This window comes from Sinohyriopsis cumingii, chromosome 6, assembly GCF_028554795.1.
Source record: "Sinohyriopsis cumingii isolate HCF-2022 chromosome 6, ASM2855479v2, whole genome shotgun sequence".
Taxonomy (NCBI): domain Eukaryota; kingdom Metazoa; phylum Mollusca; class Bivalvia; order Unionida; family Unionidae; genus Sinohyriopsis; species Sinohyriopsis cumingii.
The window spans coordinates 33,968,338-33,991,546 of NC_142966.1; positions in this window are offsets into that span (position 1 = coordinate 33,968,338).

Sequence of the window (23,209 nt, forward strand, 5' to 3'; positions counted from 1 at the left end):
TGGTTAGATCGCCGGTCTTGTAAACTGCAAGTCGAGAGTTCGAATCCCTCTAGAGCCATTTGGGATCTTTTTAGGTTCGAATTGCCTTGGGCGTAGGTTGCCGGTTGGAATCAAACTGGATCTCTTAAACTGAAGCTTTAAAGATTTCATATGGTTTTTCTTTTTCTTAGTTTTGTTAATCTTGGTATCATTTGCCTAATACACACGAAATAATGTCATAATATTCGTGACGTAAGCTATGTGAATCGGGAACTCACAGTGTTTAAAATCACCATTAATCTGTAATAATTGCAAACCGATCTAAGGTATGTATGTCTTGCATACTGTGTTTTTTCCAGACCCTGTTTAGTAAGAATATCCTCTCTTCTCTGAAGCACCTATTTTAAGTATCCATGAAATTCTACAAGCTCTAGGGCGGCTCAGATTTCTTCAAAGAACTATCAGAAACACATTTACAATGTTGACATTAGCTAGCTGGAAACGGAACGAAGTCTTTTTACACTTATATCAAGAAATAATTATTATGAAAAAAGATAAGAAGCCAGCTGTACACCGGCTAGTCAACATTCAAACCAATATCCTGTCCATCCTACAAAAAATTAAAAATAAATCTGTATACATTTGGCAACGTACTTGTCCTCGCTATTCCTATTCCGCGAATACACATATAGATACACACACACACACACACACACACACACACACATGCACACACACACACACACACACACAAAGAGAGAGAGAGTTGTTCTTGTTGTAGGGTTTAACGCCATTTTTCAGCACACGATAGGTTATACATGGCGGCCAGTATTAATAGTAGAGGAAGAACCCGGGTAAACCCCGGAAAAAACCACCGACCCACGAGAAGCTACTGGAAAGCTTTCTCACATACCTACATTGGCCGAATCCGAGACTCGAACCCACGCAGACAGAGGTGAGATGGCAGTGATCCGTAACGGAGAGCGCTTTAGACCATTTGGTCACTCGGGGCGAGAGAGAGAGAGAGAGACAGAGAGAGACAGAGAGAGAGAGAGAGAGAGAGAGAATTTTGCTGTCCTGGGACTATGGCTCTCGTTATGTTACTAGTGATTATGAATGATAAATAAGTTTTCTCTCCCTAATTAGTAGTGATATGCCATTTTAACAAAACTGAAGACCTTAAAATATTGCAGACCAAAAACTGTGTTAAAATATGTCGGTCTCTTAGCTCTACTAACGTTATTTTTATGTTTTTGACATAAATGTGTTATATTTGGGGGTATCACGATGATGTGTCTGACAGAGTACATGAAGTCTTACCAAAAATGGTTTGATAGTGTCTTTTGATTTACCTGGAGACTGCTGGTATAATTACCCCAAAACAATTTGCACATCATTTTATACTTTGGAGACAATTTAAAATTAAGTATGCAAATAATCATATTAAAAACAAAATTTAGCTCACGGCCTTCTATGCCTGTGTGTCTATCTCTTATATATATATATTTTATTGCAAAGGTAATGGGTGATACTTGAGGGAACCTCAAGGATAAGGCAGAATCATGGCATACCTGATCACAAAAAATAATAATAATGAGACAATGAGCAATCAGAATGAAACGAATTGAAACCAAAAATGTAGTTAAAGGAAACTAAGCTTATTAATTGGAATAAAATGCTTAATAATGATAAGTTATAAATAATGTATAAATGAATTTAAATAATCGCCATATTTTGCATATATTAACGTTTTGACTTTGGGAAGCTGTAATGAAACTGCAACTTTTCTTCTTTTAAACTTTTTTATAAACTGTAATTTCTATTGTTTAACAATTTACCAGAAAGAGTTCAGTTGTATGTAGCAGGCTAAAATGAGTTACCACGATACATGAAAGTTAAAATACAACTATACTACAGCATTTTTCAAGCTTAATTTGAAATATTGATTGACACCTAACCTTACCTTACCATGGTTATGGCGTAATGTATAATGTCAGTATGGAATTGAAATCAATACAACTGAATGCAAACAGTAGATTGATTTTTAAGTCACGACGTTTTATTTCCTTTTCATCAATCAAGATGCCCATTGTAAGCGACGAACATGTCGGCTGATACGTTGTGATCTCATTCCTTGATTAACTATTGGCAATTTCGAAATTATGAAGTGAGAAAATCATAATGTGAGCAAATGCACTACACAGTGAAACAAATAAATGAATCTAAGATCATTCTTCTTGAAAGACATACATTTTAGTTTCATTCATCGTGAATATGAGAATTAACTGCTTTGTTTTTAGTATTAAATACTGTTTTCTTTGTAAACGGTGAAATTTCCATCATGGACCGTTTTAGAGTTTACTTCCTATGTGCTCTACATGCGACTGTTTAGCTTTAAATTGCAATGCTGTAACAGTCAAATAGATCAGCGTGACCCAGGCTTACGATAGGAGTCGGGCCGCAATTATTATTTCATGATCAGTTCCCAAAAATGTAGTCTATATCTGTTGTTTGTAGAATATATTGCTCTCTTTGTTTTTGAGATTTTAGCGTTCTTGATAATGATTAAAACCAAAGTTGTGTTATTTAAAGCAATGAGTGTGTTTGTCTGTGTGTGTTTTTAATGCAGGCTTGTTGTAGGTGGACTAAAAGGTAATAATGTGAGCTATCGTTTTTCACTACCAGTGCACAAATTGTTATAAGTTGCATAGATCCAAGCTGATACTTGTCTTAAATGTCATTCATTGGTCACGTTTGCGGTATAAAACCTGTGCATGTGTTACTCGTCTGATGCAAATGCATACATGGCATATATTCTGCAGAGTTGTCTGAAAGATTCCACTCTTTTTTGTCTCTGTTTCCACCCTTTGTCTCTCTATGTTTGTCTAACGTTACCAAAGCGGAGGAAAGTGTACCATTTTATTTACGGATACACATTTCAAAAACGACTATCTAATATTTCCCCATACAAACATATGCCTTCAATAACCAGAAAGAAATATTGAAAGTCTATATATGGTTAGTCAATGATTAAGAATATTATTGTTTACAGACCAAACATTGAAAATGTCTCCAAGCTGAGTTACCGCATGACTTCAAACGTTTATGTATGCTACATTTGACGTTTGAGGGGGAAATAGGTGCATGGGAGGTAGTAGGTTAATAATATCCCCTTTGCAAGGTGTCGAAAGGTAGTGTCTACCTGTTACATCACATCCTGTAACTCTGCTTAGCCAGGACATGAAAACTAAAAATGTAAATGATTACCGCAATATTGATCCACCGTATTTTTCGTGTTGTGCAAAGGCCTCAGGCTGCTCGATTATCATACATTTTTAACTCGTGTGGTGGAAATACAATTTCAAACAACTTACTCAAAAGATTGTACGTTTCCCCAAGTTCATATGTGTGCAACTTTATAATCTGCGTTTTCTTGTCTCGAGTATTTTCCTTGAAAAAAGCTGATAAAATAAACAGTTCATATTCAACATATTAATTTCGTGACGAACAGTAAGTAATATATAAATACACCTATTAATGCAATGCAAACAAATATTTCATTCATGTCGCGTATGTATCGATATATTTTTCTTCATTTCCAGCCTTATATTCGAGAAGGTGTTTATTCTAAATTCATGAAGTTCATGCAATAATATTTAAAGTACTAATTTCTCAAATAAATAAATAAATAAATAAATAAATAAATAAATAAATACATAAAATGAAATAAATAAATAAAGAAATAAACTAAATATTTACTATCAATTCAGCAGTGATGCATAATTACTACAAGCACAACTAATTGGTCAGAACGATGTCCCCTATAAAATGTGAGGTATTTTCATTTCAACGATATAATTAATGATTCTTCTGTATTTCTTTTGTTTGACTGTCTCCTTTGGCAAAAAAACTTAAAATACACAATACCCGGAGGGGGTTCAAACTTTAAATGTATACCTCGAAACTTTCAAAACAGCCGAATTCATAATTGCTACGATTTTTGATCACATGTTTTAGCATGTTTTATCTCTTCCTTTGCTTCCTTAAAATATCCAAATCATCTAACAGTAAATACCGATAGAGGTTATTTGATCTTACATGATGGTAACCCAGTGTCAACTAATATTATTTTAACCTCTTGTCATTCTTCAATGATCAATGTTTCACAATTTGTTCCTTCCATATATCTTAACTGGTTTTGCATCGACATAGATCTCGTATGTTTGTTCGTTTCCTTTTCGTCCATCTGTTCCAACTTCTTGTCATTTATATTTGTTTCCAGGTTATATCCTTGTGCGTTCTATTTATTTGCTATATTAGTTTGTCTTTGTATGGAGACGATAAGCAAATTAAGGATGTAGTAACTGTAGATGATTTCACTAGTCATACTAACTTTCATCACAGCAAAAGATCACATCTTCACGACAACATGGCTGAATTATAAATGTGTGGTATATATTTTTTGACTGAAAAATATGCAATGAATAATAAAAGATCACATTTTCACTACAATAGGAAATGAGTGGTAAATGTGCAAATGAACATAGTCCTGGACCTGACACTTTTTGCTGTTGTTAGCTCCTGTAAACCATTGAAAAAAATACAAGTCGTTCTCTAATCTAACTAAATGCAGCTAGTATCTGTGTGGATTATGGAGTTGATATAAATAACGACGATGAAACATACTAAAGAATTAGTTTTATCAAAGATTGAAGTTTATATTTTTTAAGATTTCATGATAGGAACAATTAAAATGTCGAAACTTTACTCGTTAATAAGAAGACATAACATACGATCAATTTATATACTGAAAGATGAAACGTTTATAGTAATTGAAGAATAATTAATTTTGAAACCTTAAAACAAGCCATTGCAGATATTGATAATAATGAAATATGCTATATAGCAAGTGTAATTTCATCAGGTGAAGTTACGCGTATATATGAACATACAGTGAATAATATTTTTTTTTACATGTTAATAATAAAGGAATGCGTCAACTCATATGCTGTGAATATAAAGGTAGTTATCGTTCTTATACATAATAACATTGTGTTAAATCAGTGGTATCACGTCATAGAAGATTGTCTAGAACTTGTACAAGTCAGCAAGACCATGCAATATACGCTTGTCTAGAACTTGTGCAAGTCAGCAAGACCATGCAATAAACGCTTGTCTTAATCTTGTATAAATGATTAGGATCATGTAATACACTTTTGTCCACGATTTTTGTAAGTCAGTACTGCAATTGTATGCACATTTGTCTAGAACGTTATTATTATTCTGACGTCTACCGTCTTTATTACTTTAACGGATTAGGACCTTGCGTTAGTAAGTGTGTATTGACTAATATTTAAAGGATTTCTGACATACCAAGTGAGTGTTTGCTTATTCGTTCGTTCAGTCAGTCAATCAATATATCGATCATTTAAACTGACAATGAGATAGAGAGGAGAGAACTGAAGTAGTATAAGGGGTGAGATTAGCGACAATGGGAATTAGCATTAAAAACAACCCCTGGGTAAGATTAGCGACAATGGAAATTTAACATTAACCACCCTGGGTAAGATTAGCGACAATGGAAATTTAACATGGGCAAAAAACCCTGGGTAAGATTAGCGACAATGGAATTTAACATTGGAGAAAGGAAAAAAAAAGGAAATATTGATTTTAGCGACAAAGGCATTCGAACAACGAAAAAAAAATATCAATTCTAGGGACAAAGGCAATTGAACATGGGTAATAGAGTTTGGGTTTGTCTAGGGACAAGGGGAACTGAACATGGGAATAAAGTGTGGGTTTGTCTATGGACAAAGGGGAATTGAACATGTTAGAAAAAAAAACTACTTTAGGGACAAGGGGAATAGAACATGGGATTTTTTTTTTTTTAAAAAAATTTATAAAGGGGTAGGCAATCGAAAGGCTATCTCTTTTCGAGAAATGTGGGTGGCCCTGAAAAGGGCCTTTGGATTTATGTTAATATTAATATTAACATAGACGGCATCTGTCACATCTTCTTCTTCTTAAACTCCTTCTAACTGCAGGTCCATACACAAGTACCCTCTTGAGGCATCCTTGTCTTTCTATGTAAACTCTTCTCATCCATAGACTAGTATCTGTCCTATCAACAACAGTCCACTTGGACCGGACATACATGAGCATGTCCGTCCTAAACATCATTGAAGACACAAGGCTGGATGATTCAACTGTGGTCCACATCGTGAGGCGACGAGAACAGGTGAATCAATGCAGTGAACTGCGCTTATTTATAGGTAGAGAAAGGATTGAAACGAATTGAGTTCATTCACCAATCCGAACACGCGTTACAAAATTCAGTCAGTCCGCATCCAATCCGAAGAGAGCAGTCTGTGACGTCATGTGGTCTATATAGATTCGCTAGCGCCTGTGTGCTGTCAATCTATGCGACAGTGATTCAACATGACGGAAACTCAGAAAACGATCCATTTGGGTGCACCAGTAGTGGAGACCGCCCAAGGGAACCCGGACTTACTTTCAGAAGAGGTACATTTGGATTTTGTGGACTTTCTTACCTCGCAAGAATTTGTTCCGGAAACTTCGTCTCATTCCTCATTACCGCAAGTGGAGAATTTTAGACAGAGACAGAAAGAAGAATTGGAGAAATTTATGCAACGACAAAAGGAAGCGGAACAAGCTTTTCTCCTACAGCAACAGCAACAGCAACAAGAAGAGGTAAGAAAAAAACAACAACAAGAAGAAGTAGCAGCAAAGAAACAAGAGGGTGAAAATCAAACGGCTACGGTACTGTTGGACATTTTAGCAGAGTTAAGAAGTCTGAAACAAATGTATCAGACTTCTTTATCACGACCGAAGAGAATACGACCTTCCCGAGCTAAACACGCCAACCCTGTGACTAAGCCTATCGTACCACCCTTAGTGATTTCAACCCAATCATCATCATCAGAAGTAGGCCTCGGCCGTGGCAAAGGCTTAAGACAGTTAAAGTTGATTGCTTAAACTCAGCCCTACACCAAAAAAGGCCCTTTTCAGGGCCACCCACTTCTCTCGAAAAGAGATAGCCTTTCAATTTGCCAATGACTCAAAAATCAACAAAAAAACCCATTTTACTCTTATAGTACATGTCTGTGTATGAGTGCGTGAGTGTAGCTTCTTATTTTAAAATCAAAACTCAAAGACACTTACCTTATATAATTAATGTATTCTTTTCTCCATAGTTACAATCCAATTCACAGTTCACAGAACACTTTATAAATTACATTCACTTCTTCTGTTTCTTTTTTTACTCTCTCTTTCTTTTTCAATTTCGTCACCGTCACAGTCTTTTCCTCCTCTTCCTCCTCACTTTCTTCCCTTCTTCTTTTCTTCACCTGGCTGCTTTCATCCTCTGAAGAATCTCTCTCTTCTTCTGAAGAATCCCTCTTTTCTTCCGACTCATCTTGTTTCTTTTTTGGGCAATCTGGAGACCAATGTTCTTTTTCTTTACAATAATAACAGGTATCTTGACTTTTCTCTTTTCTAGCCCCTGTTTTTGTTCTTTTTTGACGGTCTGGACACTCTGAAGACCAATGTCCTTTCTTCTGACAGATATAGCAAGTATCTTGACTTTTATCTCGAAAGGAAGGAGAGTAGTCCGTCGGCTGGTCTGAAGAGAATTTTCTAATGACCCCTCGCAAAGCTCTGATGAAACGTTCCATCTGGGTAGTCTCTTCCATCGTTGTGCTCGGTTTGAGAGTGAAATGAATAGTGAAAGGACAAGACACACACCCTTTTTATATACGCTGGTTTGCCATGACTATAAATTAGTCTGTGGTGTTTAAACTTGAGTCATTTGACGTTTTGCACTCAAGATGAAACGATCCTATTCATTCGAGAAGAAAGAAGAAGAAAGTAGGAGGCAGAAACGTGATCTATCGCCTCGTACCAGAGCTGAAGTCTTGGCACAAATTCATGCCAGTGATTTTGAAGAGGACATGAGTGAACCAGAATCCGAACCCTCTAAACAAAGTTCACCACTCTTAGTCAACCCTGAAAAGTACTATTCCATTCGAGAGACGGAAAAGCGCTCCTCTAGAAAATTTAGAACCACGGCTTACACCTACACAGTGAAGTTTAAAGATTTCAAGTCCGAAGTACCATTGGAGAAAGCAGAAGGGTTTATCACCGAGATGTGGGATTCTTTGCTCACCGCACTCAAGCGACAATGTCAACCGAAAGAAGACGATCGCTTGACACTATCCATAGATCACGACAGCTTGAAATCCCCTGTTTGGATCGAGTTTAGCAGACCCGCAGAACTAACCCCTTCCAAAGTCATGGACAAGATTCAACACGTACAACAATCTAATGACCAGTTTGACATCACCGATGGTAAAGCCACACTGAAAATGGCCCACGTCTCTCCTCCTCAAGGGACCGGACAACGCAATAAGGTGTTATTGGTGAACGACCTTCGCAGCAGCAAAAAGAGTCTCGTCCAAATTCACAATTCTCAAGACCAGATGTGTTTAGCCCGAGCCATCGTGGTGGGACGAACCTATGCCAACAAGAACGACACGGTAGAATGGAAAAGAGCCTGGAAAACTATTCAACGATCCGACCGAGCCAAACAACGAAACGAAGCAGAACTCCTGTTACAACAAGCCGGACTGTCCAAAGACACACCTTGTGGCATTTCTGAGATGCAGAAATTGCAAGATGTCCTAGCTCCACTCTACACCTTGAAAGTGCACCCTCAAGAAATGCGCGGACCTCTGTTGTTTCGAGGGAAAGACTTTAAGGACGGAAAATACATTCATGTCTATTATCACGATGACCATTTCGATACCATTACCAGTATCACTGGATTCCTGGGATACAGTTATTACTGTGATAAATGTGACTATGGCTATAACAATCGAGAGCAACACAAACATTGCGGATGGAAATGCCCAGGATGTTTGGCCTCTCCACCCTGTCTGAGCGAAGGACAAGAAAGAGTACAATGTCCTGCTTGTCTGCGCACGTTTGTCAGCCCTGCCTGTTACCAACAACATCTGAAGACGCAAGGTTCACAGCAGATATGTGCTTGTCAACTGCTGAGATTGTGCCCTACGTGTCGAAAAGGCCTACGTACCAATAATACCAAGGCACACGTATGTTCAGGAAAGAAAAAATGTCACATTTGTCACCACATCGTGGACTTGGAACACCAATGCTACGTGCAAAAATACCAACCCCCACCAGAGAAAGAGGACGGTCACAAGAAGAAAGGCAATTTCATCTTTTCGATTTTGAATGCATGCAAGAGACTGGCATTCACATTCCTAATTTCTGCGTGGCTCATCGAGCGTGCGAGAAGTGCACTCAAGAACCTATCTTCAGTCATTGCCCTCACTGCAGCAAGATTCCCGGAGGGCGTGAAAAAATCTTTCGAGGACCGAACACGTTAGCCGATTTTGCCCAATGGGTCTTAGATCCCATCGACAAGACGTGGAGCCAAGAGGACATCGAACGTTACGGAGATTGTCATCGTCATGCCACGGTGATGGCTCACAATTTCTCCGGATACGATGGACAGTTTCTTTTGAGGTACTATACGGAACATGGCACCGAACGTCCTAAAGTCACTTTGAACGGAGCCAAAATCATTTTCATGCAAGTGGGACAAGTGCAGTTTAAAGATTCGATGAGTTACTTGGCCATGCCTTTGAGTCGAATGCCTAAAACGTTTGGAATGACAGAAATGGCTAAAGGTTATTTTCCTCACTTTTTCAATACGGAAGCCAATCAACACGCCGTTCTACCCCATTTGCCTGAGGCTCACTATTACGACCCCGACAACATGCGTACCGAACAACGAGAAGCTTTCTACGCTTGGTACCAGACTCACGCCTCCTACCCTTTCGACTTTCAGGAAGAAATGCTAAAGTATTGTCGTTCTGACGTGGACATTTTACGGCGTTGCTGTGGAAAATTTCGAGAACTGTTCATGGAACACGGAAGGGTCGATCCTTTGAAAGAAGCTTGCACCATTGCCAAAGCGTGTTCCTTAGTGTATCGACAACGATTCATGCCTGAAAACACCGTGGCTGTCATCAGTCCTCAAACGACCCACTATGTCAAACGTCAATACTCGGTCAAAGCCCTACATTGGTTACGTTACTTGTGCGACAAGGAAGACAAATGGATTCAGCATGCCCGCAACGGAGGAGGCGAAAAGACCATCGGAACGTATTCGGTCGATGGCTGGGACTTAGAAAACCCGAAGATCGTGTACGAGTTTAACGGTTGCTTATTTCACGGATGTCCCGTCTGTTACCCTGATCGTAGCACTAAAAATCAGTTTTTACAACGAACCATGGAAGACTTGTACGAGGACACTTGTCAGCGACGCCTAAAGTTAGAACAGCAAGGATACCAAGTGGTGGAAATGTGGGAACACGAGTACGATCACCGTATGAAAACCGATCCCGAGTTTAAACGTGCCGTGGAAAGTTACAAGCTGATGGCCCCCCTAAACCCGAGGGATAGTTTGTACGGAGGAAGGACCAATGCCACCTGTTTGCTGTACCAAGCCGACGAAGAGAAAGGAGAAGAAATCAAATACTTGGACGTGTATTCGCTGTATCCTTACGTGTGCAAATATTGTCCCTTTCCTGCAGGGCACCCACAATTGTTCATGGAACACATCAACCTGAAAAACATTCGACAATACGAAGGCTTGATCAAGTGTAAAGTTTTGCCTCCCACGAACCTATACCATCCCGTCTTACCTCACCATTGTCAAGGCAAACTGATCTTTCCATTGTGCCGTACTTGTGCCGAAACGTGCAACCAAGACCAACCTTGTCAGCACACCCAGGAAGAACGTGCCTTGACGGGAACCTGGGTCAGCGTAGAATTGTTCAAAGCTCTGGACATGGGATACCAACTGTTAGAAGTGTACGAAATTTGCCACTTTCCCAAGACACAACAATACCACAAGGGTGACCCCAGTCAGAAAGGCATTTTCGCCGACTACGTGGATGCCTTTTTGAAACTGAAGCAAGGAGCCAGCGGCTATCCTTCCTGGTGTCACACTTCCGAAGACGAAAAGACATTCAAAGAGAAATACTATGAACAAGAAAGCATCTCTTTAGACCACATCGAGAAAAACGAAGGCAGGCGGTCGTTTGCCAAAGTGATGTTAAATTGCTTGTGGGGTAAAATGGCACAACGACCGTGTTTACCCAAGACGGAATATTTGACAGAATCTTCCCGCTACTTCAGATGATTCACGACAAAACCAAATACATGAAACACGTGGACGTCGTTCGCGAGGATTTGATCTTGGTCAATTACGAAGAAGATCTGGACTTTGTACAAGACGACCCCTTTGGAAATGTCATCATTGCGGCTTACGTGACAGCTCATGCTCGCTTAAAATTGTACGAAGCTTTAGAACTGTTAGGGGAACGTGTCCTGTACTTTGACACGGACAGTTGCATTTACATCGATCACCCGAGTCAACAGCACCCTGACATCGAAGGAAATCGTTTAGGAGCCTGGACAGACGAGCATCCCGACGACAAGATTCTAAGTTTCGTCAGTGGTGGTCCCAAAACTTACGGCTACGAATACCGGGACCCACAAGGAGAATTGCACACGACGTGTAAAGTGAAAGGATTGACTCTGAATTATCGTACCAGTCGTGTGGTGAACTTTGGGGTATTGAAAGAAGCCTTGCAATCGGGAGAGGATGCAAACTTTAAAGTGACCACCTATCAACCGAACAAAATTGTACGTTTACCCACTCACTACATCGTCAGTCGACCCTTGGAAAAAGTCTATCAAATCGTGTACCAGAAGCGAGTGCGACTTCCCAATCATTTCACCTTACCGCATGGACACGTCGGTATTGGTCTGTATATAAAAAGGAACCCTAGGCAAGATCGATAGTTCATTGTGACTACCAAGACCGAGCGAACAAGATGAATACACAAAACAAGTTTAGACAGGCACAATTCAAGTGTGGGGCTTCTGAAGTGGAATGCGATTGTGAGCCTTGCGACTTTTCAACCTGTGTTAGTGACGGTGCCAGAAGAACCCGTCACCCAGGACGGGACTGTCGTGGACAGGCCTGAAAGACCCTTTCTGGAGGACACTTGTGTGACCTTACCCCCTACTATAGAACTGGTTAGAACATTGCCCAAAACATGTTGTACAGACACTTGTGTTTATTCCACGTTAATGGTTATCATGTGCCTTTTATCCTTATACTTAAGCCTTTGACTTTTATGCATTTTTGTCTTTCGTATTCATGTTTGAAACATTCAATAAACGTGTTCTGAAAAAAAGTATATAAACTCTTGTCTTGTTTGTTTTCGTGTCACAAGTGACATTTCTCACACTATGGCTACATCTGCTGTCTCTGCTCCCTCTTCCTCTAGTGTCAAAGTCATCGACGAACACTTAGATCGTGCCAGTTGGGAGGCTTTGTATCTTCGCCATCCCTTTAACATGCTCATTGCTGGACCTAGCGGTTCAGGCAAAACCGAATTCGTCAAACGTTTGATCGAACATAAACATCATTTGATCGATCGGCCCCCTCAACGGATCGTGTGGTGTTACAAAGAGTGGCAATCGGCGTACAGCCTCTTGCGAGAAAGTCAAGGTGATTCCATCGTGTTTGTGGAAGGCATTCCTAAAGAAGACGACGGCATCGTCTCTGACTCCCGTCTAACCCATTTGGTCATTTTTGACGACATGTTAGGAGAAGACGAAGAAGAAATTAAACTGTGGTTCACGCGCAAAGGGCATCACCGTAATGCCAGTGTCGTTCACATCACCCAAAAATTTGTTTCAACAAAGTAAAGCCCATCGCACCATCAGTCTCAATGCGCATTACGTGGTCTTGTTTAAAAGCCCTCGAGATAAATCGCAAGTGCAAGTCTTAGCCAAACAGTTAGGAACGCCTTGGTTGACTCAGGCGTACGACGATGCCACTGATACTCCACACTCCTATTTACTCGTCGATTTGAAACCTACGACCCCCGATGATTTGCGATTTCGTACCCACTTGTTTCACCACTGGTGCCAAGACGGAGGGCCTGTCCTGCACACGTCTCCGTCCTCGACTTAATTTCACTCCACATAAAAAAATCTATAAAAACCTCAGACCCTTTTTCGTCTGTCTCACACAACGTCAACATGACGTCCCTTCAGTCGCATCTTCCCGTCAAATTGATTCGTGCCTTGTATGGCATCAGTCGAGAAAAAAATCCACAAATACGAGGTCGTGTCTTAGAAGCTAGTCTCAAAGAAGTCTTACGATGGTTTACGGTGACGGCACGTCAATTACTCCAAGGAATCATTCAGATTCCTCATCAAACCAAACGCTTTTTCGATCGAAACAAAGTCGCTTTGGTCCAACTGGCCGATCCCCGCATCGACACTCAAACCAAAAAACAAATCATTTTGAAACCTGGAGGGAGCGGTGCTCTAGGAGGGGTCATCATTCGCTCTCTCTTAAGATGGGATCCTAATGCCCCCAAACTTCTCCCCAAGAAAAACGTCCAACGAAGCCCCAAGAAGAAGAAAAAGACCAGGTCCCCAAGAAGAACTTCTCCAGTGGCGGGACCCTCCTCTTATCAGACACCACCCCAGAAAACGAAAAGAAGCCCCCAGAAAAAGAAACAGAGAAAAAGTCCCCAGAGAAAGAAAAGTCCACAGAAGAAAACTAGTCGCAAGAGGGGCACTTCGGCCAGGACGCAACTTTACACTCGCAAACCACGACCTGCCACGGCGGTGACCGCATCTCCGGCAGCCTCACGTTCATCCACTTCTCCGTTGATGACACCAAGAACTGAAGAGTACTTGGAGACGTTGATCACACCAAGAACTTCTCCGTTGATGACCCCAATAATTACTTCCCCAGTGGTAGGACCCTCCAATTTAGTGGCAGTAGCTGCTGCTCACAAAGTACCTTCTCCCAAAATCAAAGTTCAAGAAAGATCGGGCATGTTACAAAGTTTACTGGATTTGTTCAAAAGCAAGAACTGGCTCGATTTAGTCCGTTACGTACCCCTGCACGACGTGTCATGCCTGTCCTCAAATTGATACGACGTAAAGACAATCAGTGGCGACGCGTTCCAGTATAAAAAAGGTGTGTGACCAAGTAGGGTATCAGTGTTTTTTGGTGCTCCTGAAGACTCAAAGATGTCACCCTCCAGAAAACCCCAAGGAAAGAAAAGAAAAGGACTACCACCACGTTTAATCCAACATGGGGACAAGTTATCTGTCCTGTCCAAAGCTTCTCCACCTCTACGAAAAAAACTCATTCAATCGGCCTCCAAAGAGGTCATCGATACCGTGTGCGAATGTTGTTTGAACGTTTTGAAAGGCACGATCCCTTTGTCCAAACACCAGAAACAATGCTTAAGCAAACATCGTCACGTTCTTCGCCAAATGGTTCAAAAGAAAATTCCGATTCGTCAAAAAAAGAAGATGCTGGTCCAACGTGGAGGCATTTTACCTCTCTTGTTAGGCCCCTTACTGAAAGGAGTCTTGGGAACCATGTTGGGAGGACTGGTGGGAGCAAGATAAAAAGGCCCTCGGAAGTTCCAAGATTTCAGAATCGACCCCTGACAACCCCATGGAAGGACGAAAACTAGCTTTAGTGCCTTACAAACGATGGATGGAATACCATCAGTGGCAAGAACAACGCACCCCGCATTTACCTCCCAATCCCCATTTGAGCGAGATGTCCCAGTTACAACACGAATTGCAGTCCTTGATGTATCGCCAAGATTTGTCCGAAACAGAAAATTCGCAAAAGTACGGTCAACTCTTGCAACGACTGCAACTCTTTCACCAGAAAGCTTTAGACGAAACAGCTCTACCCACTCTGAAAGATTTTAAGACCTTGATGAAAAGTCCAGCACCATCACCAGTACCAGTACCAGTACCAGTACCACCACTACCAGTGACCAAGACAGAAAAAGGAGAAGAAGAAGAAGGGTTTCAAACTCCACCAGAAAAAGTACGCAAGTTAACAACACCACCTACTTCCAGAATTGGATGGATTAAAAAGATGATGGCCACCCCTTCTTCATCACAAGAGAAAAAGAAAGTGAATACAGAAGTGAAGACAGAAGTGAAACAAGAATCGATATCCCCCGCTCAGACATCCTCCTCTTCAACACCTATTGCCGGTCGCACACGCAAAGCATTGCAATCCAAGAAAATACCCCAAGAGAAAAAGAGTAGCATCCTCCAAGAGTGGGTATCTTATTAACACACCAACCAACACAAAAATTGGAAAAGTCTTAGCCAGCATTTACTACGATCCCTCCCATCCTGCAGGTTACGCAGGAGTTCAAAAATTGTATCGTGCTGCCAAAACGCGACTGAAAAGTCTCCGTTTACCTCAAGTGCAACGATGGTTACAAGAACAAGCTACCTACACTTTACACAAACCCATTCGACGCAAGTTTGCCAGAAGTCGCACCCGAGTAGAAGGCATCGATCATCAATGGCAAGCCGATTTAGCCGATGTCTCTCATTTGGCCAGCTACAATCGTGGCTACAAATATTTGTTTTGTGTCATCGACGTCTTTTCCAAATTTGCCTGGGTCGTGCCCTTGACTTCCAAATCGATCAGCGAGTTAGTGCGAGCCCTGCAACGAGTGTTGAAACAAAGCTATCGTCACCCTCTTCGATGGCAAACGGACAAAGGCACCGAATTTCTGAACCAAGCTTTCCAAAAAGAATTAAAGAAACGTGACATTCATTTTTTTACCACCGAGAATCCCGAAACCAAAGCCAGCATCGTGGAACGTTTCCAACGCACATTGAAAGAACGCATGTGGAAATATTTTACGCATCACCACACTCTGAAGTACATCGACATCTTACCGCACCTGGTGCAAGCGTACAACCAATCTTACCATCGAAGTATCGGACGTGCCCCGCAAGACGTGACTCCCGACAACGAAGTTTTTGGTGTTTGAGCGTCTGACGAGGGCTGTCCACAAGAAAAGTGGAGAGTTGGCCGTAGGAGATTGGGTGCGCATTGGCAAAACCAAACGCACTTTCGACAAAGGTTACTTACCTAACTGGACGACCGAATTGTTTCGTGTCACTGGACGAGTGCATGGTCGTCATCCTGCCGTCTATAAATTGGAAGACATGAACGGAGAAGTGCTCAAAGGAACGTTTTATTTGCCCGAGTTACAACGTGTCACCAAAAAAGAAGACGACGTGTACGACATCGAAAGCATTCTCGAACGCAGAACCCGTAAAGTGGGCAAACGACGTGTCAAAGAAGTCAAAGTACGTTGGAAAGGATATCCACCCAGTTTTGATTCTTGGATCGACGCTTCGCAAGTCATCGACTACAAAAAGAAGTGACCATCATGCCCTTTCACACAGACGCAGCTACGTCAACCACTCCTCCTTCACTTAGTTCTTCTGTGCAAGATTTACAAAAACAACTCTTGTGGGTGTGGTGTGGAGAACGTGTGCCTAAAACGCAAATCGTCTTTTTCTGCCAAATCTTCGTGGTGTATTGTGTCATCGGGGCAGCCATTGCCAATTTGTGTTTGCAACAAGGAGACAAACAATTGTGGACCATTTTATTGAGCAGTTGCATCGGTTACCTGCTTCCTAATCCCTCCCTGAAATTCTCCTCGAACGGGAACCACGGGAACCTTGTGTCCAGTGCCAGTGCCAGTCACCACTCCACCAACAATCACAACCAGAACCCCATTTTAGGCGGACACACGCCTCTGACATCCACTAACCCCTCGGACAGCCACAGAACTCTGGAATTATGAGTCACCAAAACCAATTTTACTTAACCTTACCCAGTGACAGTTCCATGGAGGTGTTCCCCAACAACACGTTGTGCTGTTACACGGCCAAATTACCTCAAGCCATCCAGTTAGATCACGAAGCCCATTGGGAAGTGGCTTTAGTAGAAATAATTCACCCTACACAAATCCAAAACATCACCGAAAAGCAGAACACTTTTGAGGTCGAAATCCTGAACCAACAATTACAAGAAGCCATGAATGACATCGGGTTTTCAGGGGACACAAGACCATCCAACAATTGACCCTTCAATATCTACACCTTGAAAATTCCGGCAGGGTTTTATTTTAGTGGTCAACATTTGGTGGACACCATTACTTCCAGGTTCGAGTTAGCCTTTGGCAAAGCCCTGAACAGAGTCAAAAAAGTGTCACCCTGGAGTACCATAAAGTGGCCCGTCGCTTACTGATGAAATTTCAGGATACCCAAACGTTGTCCATCAGTTTTAATTGTGACTTGTTTGATATTTTAGGTGGAGACGCAAAAATGGCTCCAAATTTTAAACCGAAGATCAACAGCAATACGGAATTTTACAAGTTTTTTCGATTCCCTGTAGAACTGAACCAAGGACTGAATTTGATGTTCGTGTACTCCGATGTGGTGGAGTATAACGTGGTGGGACACACCTCTGTACCGTTACTGCCTGTCATTCCTTTCAAAGTGGATATTACCACGACCAGTGACCAGGAAGGTGGAAACACCTATCACGTCCACCGGGAATTTGTGCATCCTCATTATTTGCCTGTGAGCAAGTCGTATTTGGACACGGTCAATATTGCTATAAAAGGAGAATTGGGACAAAGTATTCCATTCACCAAAGGAAAAGTCACGGTGAAACTCCGTTTTCGAAAACGGTTCTCTCACGACTCGTAAGTCATGTATCCAGTGTATCGAGGGGTTGCTCGACAGCGAGGACACGGTTTAGGAGATATGTTTAAATCGGCCTTTCGTTCGGTGGCCCCAGTGTTGAAACCGATGGTGACACGCGGATTGCACGCCTTGAAAGGTGCGGCACTGACCCAAGGCAAAGAATTTCTCCAAAATGTCATCATCGACAAACAAAACCCTAAAGAAGCCTTCATGAGGGCAGGCAAAAATGTCTTGCTGCAAACAGGCAAAGACCTTTTGGGCCGACGCGAAACACCTATAAATGCCCTGCACGCTACCGAGTCAGGCATTCAGCAAGGACAAGGCAGAAAGAGACGACGAAGAAAACACCCTTTCACCAGACTTCAATCTAGAAAGGCAAAGAAAAGAAGAATCGTTCGAGACTTAGACGTTTTCGATTATTGAGACACAGCAACAAAAAAAAATGATGCACCGAGAGTCTTGCGCCTGTTCCAAGACGGAACTGGATCTGTTTGCCATGCCACCCATCATGATGACCATGCAAGAATCCCAATGGGTGGAATTTCATCCCGTCTCCTCATTGACCGATTCCGCTCCCATCGAGTTTGAAATCAAAGGACAGCCCGAAGATTACATCGATTTGAATAGCAGTTACTTGTACTTGAAAGTCAAAGTTCAAGATAAGGATGGAAATGCTATAGACACTGAGCCAGTAGCTCCCGTCAACAATTTCATGCATTCCTTGTTTAGCGGAGTGGACTTGTACTTGAATAACAAACTAGTCAGTAGCAGCATGGATACTTACCCTTATCGAGCGTACCTGGAAAATCTCTTGACGTACGGAATAGACGCCAAGAACACTCATCTCAATGGCTGTGTGGTATGGGAAGCTGACGATGCAGGCGAATTTGAAACATTCAAAACTGATACAACCAAAGACCACAATGCGGGATTTGTAGAACGAAGAGACAGAATCAAAGACGGACACAGTTTAGAACTGATGGATCGTTTGCATTTGGACATGTGGTTGCAAGAAAAGTATTTGCTGAACGGGGTGGATGTCCGCCTGAGACTGAATCGCAGCAGTGCCGCTTTCCATTTAATAGCTGATAGTGACGATAATTACAAAACCAAAATCCAAGAAGCCAGACTCTACGTACGCCGTGTGGAAGTGTTACCTAAAGTTGGAAACGACATCAGTCAGACGTTGAGCAGAACGACCGCCAAGTATCCGATCCGACGCATAGAAGTGAAAACCTTCACCATTCCTAGGGGACAGCGATCCATGATTGAAGATCATCTGTTCCAAGGACAGTTACCCAAACGTTTGGTTGTTGGTATGGTCGAGAATACAGCCTTCAACGGAGCTATCGCTAAAAATCCTTTCTACTTTCAACACTTTGACGTGTCCAAGATCGAAGTCAGTCGCGATGGCAAGACCTTGTGTACCCGACCTTTCGAACCTAACTTTGACAAGAAGAATTACTTGAGGTCGTACTTGTCCCTGTACGAAGCCACGGGACAGTTAGGAACCAACACCAGTCACGGCATTACGTACGAGGATTATGCAGGAGGATACGCATTGTGGGATTTCGATTTCACTCCAGACCAAGGCAGCGACGAGGGACATTTCCACCCTATAAAATCTGGCCAGATTCGTGTGGAAATTCAGTTTGCAAAGCCACTGGACGAGACAGTGAGCGTCATCCTGTATGCAGAATTCGATAATACCATAGAAATCAACAGTTTGAGAGAAGTCATTCTAGACTATTAGAAGCTATGGAAGACTGTTCTCCCTCTTTATCTAGTGGAGAAGCTTTGAAGATGGAATGTGAGGAGACCGTGGAAGGAGAATCCCAACACAAAGACGAAAAGGACATCGTGATCAAGTCGAGATGTCCAGAACAAGAACAGCAATTGGTCTCCTACTGTGCTACATACCTGGCAGACACAATTACGATATGGATGAAGCATGATTACTATGGATGTCAAAACATCAGTCAAGAAGAAAAATTCAACGAATATCTGGACGAAGCTTGGAGTCTGTTTAAAAAAGACGTGTTACGTTGGTGGTATAAAGACTTGCGTGAACATTTCTGTCCTCCATTAACGACTCGAGACATCCATTACATCAATGCCCTCTTTGACAAATTCAAAGAGAAAGTCGAGATCGAAATTGATCACTTATTATCAGCAAAAGAACATTTAGTGACTTATTTTGATCGTGATTTTTCTAGAAACGACGAGAAAGTGAATCGTTGATTTTGTGACTAGTATGCTTATTTTGTTCTCTTCAGCTAGGAAACGTAGTGTCCATCCATGACTCAATGACTTGCAACAGTGGAAATCACAATTTCATTCACAACGTTGCCCACCCTGTTTAAAGTAGAGTGTAAATTGAAAAAAAATGTTTGTCATTTGAAAAAAATGTTTGATGTTATATTGTTGGATTATTGTTAAACAATGTTAGAGTTGTTGGTCAATGTTAAGTGATTTTGAATAAAAATTGTTGTGTTTTGAAAAAAATGCCTTTGTGGTTTGTTTGGTTATAAGAATGTTGATTTATGCTCTTTGACTTCTTACTATCCCTCTCATGACACTCATTGAACGTTGCGGCTCGAAAACCGTAGAGGGATGTTTTCCTTCACGTCCGCGCTTTGACTTTAAGAACCGGGTTGTTTCCAGTCTAACCATCCATTATCAACTCATCCTCCTACGAAGATGTGCTCCAAACTAGCTAAGCTAAACGAAGCCTACGTGAATTTGCATAGGGTCAGACACAGTCTGATACCGAAGCCAGAAGAGATAGAGAATGTGAGAATGTTAAAAGTTACTGAAGACCTGATAGAAGAGCTCTTCAGAGAAGAAGTGAACAGGGAGAAAGAAGAATGGACAGAGAAGTACAGACTTCAGAGACAGCAGCAGCAACAGCAACAACAACAGCAACAGCAGCAGCAACAGCAACCTGAACCTGACAGAGGCTTTGTCGATTGTCGTATCGACACCAAAGAGTTCTTCTTCTCTTTCCGAAGAAGCAGACCTATTGCCAGAAAGTCTATCCTCAGAGGACATCGCATTCTTAGAAACTAAAAGATTGCCATAGCAAACAAAAAAGGACAAAAAAAACCCCAGCCCTTTTCAGGGCTACCCAATACTCTAGAAAAGAAATAACCATCAATTTGCCAGTATGTGTAGGTAGTAAGAGTGTATGTGTTTGTGTGTTTGTGTTTGTGTGTTTGTGTTTGTAACGGATGAAGTAGGCTGGTGTGGATAGTAGAATAAGATGATGATTTTTGGTGTTTGAGGTGTGGGGAGAGTAGATTTGGGGGGTTTGATTGGATTGCTTTGCGTATGTGGATAGTCTATTGAAGTGATTAATGAAATAATTTTTTTAGAATAGGAATGGGTAGTATAAAAAAGTGAGCGAGTGTTTCTTTTAGGTCCGCGCGTTGTTTTGGTCATGATCTAGGTAAGATCAATTTTATGTTTTTTAGGGGGATGTTTTCCTTCACGTCCGCGCTTTTACTATAAATTGAAACTCGCTGGGCAGTCTAGCTACCCTTGTTGATTGATCAACACCAGAATGAATAGCAGAATAAGCAAACTTCTTGAACTCCAGATACATCTGGAATATGTCAGGCGCCTGTTAAATGAACTGGCCGCGGAGGCTATAGTAGAAGAGGAAAGAATAAAGAAGGAAGAGGAGGAGAGAAGACAGAGGGAAGAGGTGGAAAAGAAAATAGGAGAGAGGATGTCGTACAATATTCCAGAGACAGAGGATTGGGGTTCTGAAGCGAATCATCCTCCCTCTGCGCTCCCAAGAAGAAAGGTGAAAGGAGACTGGGGAAGAAGATGCGTGTGTGGCGCCAGGCCAGGAAGGTGCCATCATTAGATAGGTGCATCTGGAGTTCAAAAACAAACAACCCTTTTAAGGGCTACCCAATACTCTAGAAAAGAAATAACCATCAATTTGCCAATGTGTGTAGGTAGAGTAGTGTGAATATAAACACTCACTCTTTTTTTTAGTGTGAGGGTATGTGTTTGTGTGTTTGTGTTTGTAAGCACTCAAGTACGTGGGTGTGAATAGTAGATTATGGGTTTGTTTATTGTTTCTTAGCGTATGTGGATAGTATAGTTCGGGTTTTGTAACCTTTCATGTATGATTGTGTGGATAGTAGATTATGGATTTTGTTTTAATGATTTGCGTGTGTAAATAGTAGATGTGGGGTTTGTTGATTGCTGGTTCACGTATGTGGATAGTAGATTATATGACATGAGAAAGAAGGGGGATGTTTTCCTTCACGTCCGCGCGTTGTTTGGTCATGATCTAGGTAAGATCAATTTTATGTCTTGGGGGATGTTTTCAATCACGTCCGCGCTTTAAGTATAAAACTAACAGTGTTTGCCATTGCAGCCCATTCTACGGAATAAGCAAGCAAGAAGATGCCAGCAGCTTCAGCTTTGTATAACAACCTTATGGGAAGTTGGTATTGGATGGTGGATGGATTGAATGTAGCAGAAAGGCTTGAACAGGAATGGAGGCATGCAGTGACAAAAGACTTCGTCTCAAGACAAGTAACCAGCCTCCACTTAGCCATCAATATTGTAAAATAAATGATAGAGGATGAGGAGAAGAGAATCAGAGGTTTAATTAACCCACCGTATGTTAAAGTGGGTAAGTTGAAAGAAGCCATAGTTTATGTGACGAGTGTAAGGTGTTATTTAGAAGACATTCTAGAATGGACAGATTGGTCTTTTGTGAAGTGGGGCTTAGACAAGCTTAAGAAAGCCGAAGAAGTAATGAGAAATGTGCTGACCGAAGAGGTCAAGAAGATCAAAGAAAAGTGGTCAAAGGAAAGAAAAGAAGAAGAAAATAGAAAGAAAAAGGAAGAACTAGAGAAACTAAACTCAAACTGGATGAAAATCCAAGAGAAGTTCCGAGCCATGGGTCACCCGGACTGGATGCCGAAAACAGAAAAGAAGAAGAAGAAAGGAATGATGGAAAAAATAAGAGGATGGTGGAAGAAGTTAAGGAGTTAGAAGAAGAAGAAGAAAAAACCCAAAGGCCCTTTTCAGGGCCACCCATATTTCTCGAAAAGAGAATGACTTTCCATTGCCTACCCCTTTATAAAAAATTTTTAAAAAAAAAAATCCCATGTTCAATTCCCCTTGTCCCTAAAGTAGTTTTTTTTCTAACATGTTCAATTCCCCTTTGTCCATAGACAAACCCACACTTTATTCCCATGTTCAATTCCCCTTGTCCCTAGACAGACCCAAACTCTATTCCCATGTTCAATTGCCTTTGTCCCTAGAATCGATATTTTTTTCTTCCATTGTTCGAATGCCTTTGTCGCTAAAATCAATATTTCCTTTTTTTCCTTTCTCCAAGGTTAAATTCCATTGTCGCTAATCTTACCCAGGGTTTCTGGCCCATGTTAAATTTCCATTGTCGCTAATCTTACCCAGGGTGGTTAATGTTAAATTTCCATTGTCGCTAATCTTACCCAGGGGGTGTTTTTAATGCTAATTCCCATTGTCGCTAATCTCACCT